Source organism: Propithecus coquereli, unplaced genomic scaffold (genome assembly GCF_000956105.1).
Source record: "Propithecus coquereli isolate 6110/MARCELLA unplaced genomic scaffold, Pcoq_1.0 Scaffold111, whole genome shotgun sequence".
Lineage (NCBI taxonomy): Eukaryota > Metazoa > Chordata > Mammalia > Primates > Indriidae > Propithecus > Propithecus coquereli.
The window spans coordinates 1,686,873-1,688,054 of NW_012135081.1; positions in this window are offsets into that span (position 1 = coordinate 1,686,873).

A 1,182-nucleotide genomic window follows, 5' to 3' on the forward strand; every position below is an offset into this window, starting at 1 on the left:
ATTTCCACAGTCGGCTGTCTCATTTAAAAGATGAAAGGGATTAAAAGAGACAGTTCATTCAGGGTCTTGTTAAGGAGTGAGGGAAGTGTTGTTAATGTGTTTTAAAAAGTCATCTGTATTTTGAAATGAGTCATAAAAATTGCTTTTTTCATGTTCATCTTATGAACAATAGGTTAGTTTTATTTTTTTTTATTGTATCTGATTTGGGGGCCACCTACAAATAAATAACGATGGACAAAGAATAGTAAGAAAAAGCCAGAGACCCAGATTCTAGTCTAGCTGTGTATCTGTGTCTTTTTTTTTAAAGTAGAGGTGATTTCTTGCTTTGTCATCCAGGCTGGAGTGCAATGGCACAGTCATAGCTCAGGACAGCCTCGAGCTCCTGGCTTAGTCGATCCTCCCACCTCAGGCTTCCGAGAAGCTGGGGATTACAGGCCAGCTGTGTGTCCTTAAGAAAGACATTTACCTTTTCTCATCTCAGTTTCTTAGTCTGTCATGGAGGTAATGCCTTTTTTGGTTCTTGAAGAGAATTTTTAGCAAAATCAAATAAATTGATTTCAGAACATTTTGAAAAGTTAGAATGGTGGTTGTGTTATATAGAGCTATTAATATTTAATGAAATGGGAAGTAAATCGATGGACCCATGAGGTAAATACCAGCCCCATATGTCAAGTGTCAGAGGATATCATGATGAGGTACAAATTGTGGAGTCCTTCCCCTTGGTAGGCCTGGAGGAGTAGCAGCAGGGCCAGTGTCCTGTTCATCAGAGATGGAATTTACAGCTTTCGTATCTTTTTTATTGCTCCAAGCATGCCACTCTCTTCCAAGCTGTGGGTCTGATGAACTGTGCCTTCGCCTCAGTGTCTCTCTCTCTGACAGTCATCCTTTAAAACTCAAGCCAAGAGCCACTTTTTCAATGTCTTTCCAATCTTTCTGAAGCAGAATTTGGAGTTTCTCTCTAAAATGAATATAGAGTAGTAATTAAAAACAGGAGCTCTGGGCCGGGCGCGGTGGCTCACGCCTGTAATCCTAGCTCTCTGGGAGGAGAAGGTGGGAGGATTGCTTGAGCTCAGGAGTTCGAAATCAGCCTGAGCAAGAGCGAGAACCCGTCTCTACTAAAATTAGAAAGAAATTAATTGGACAACTAAAAATATATAGAAAAAATTAGCCGGGCATGGTGGC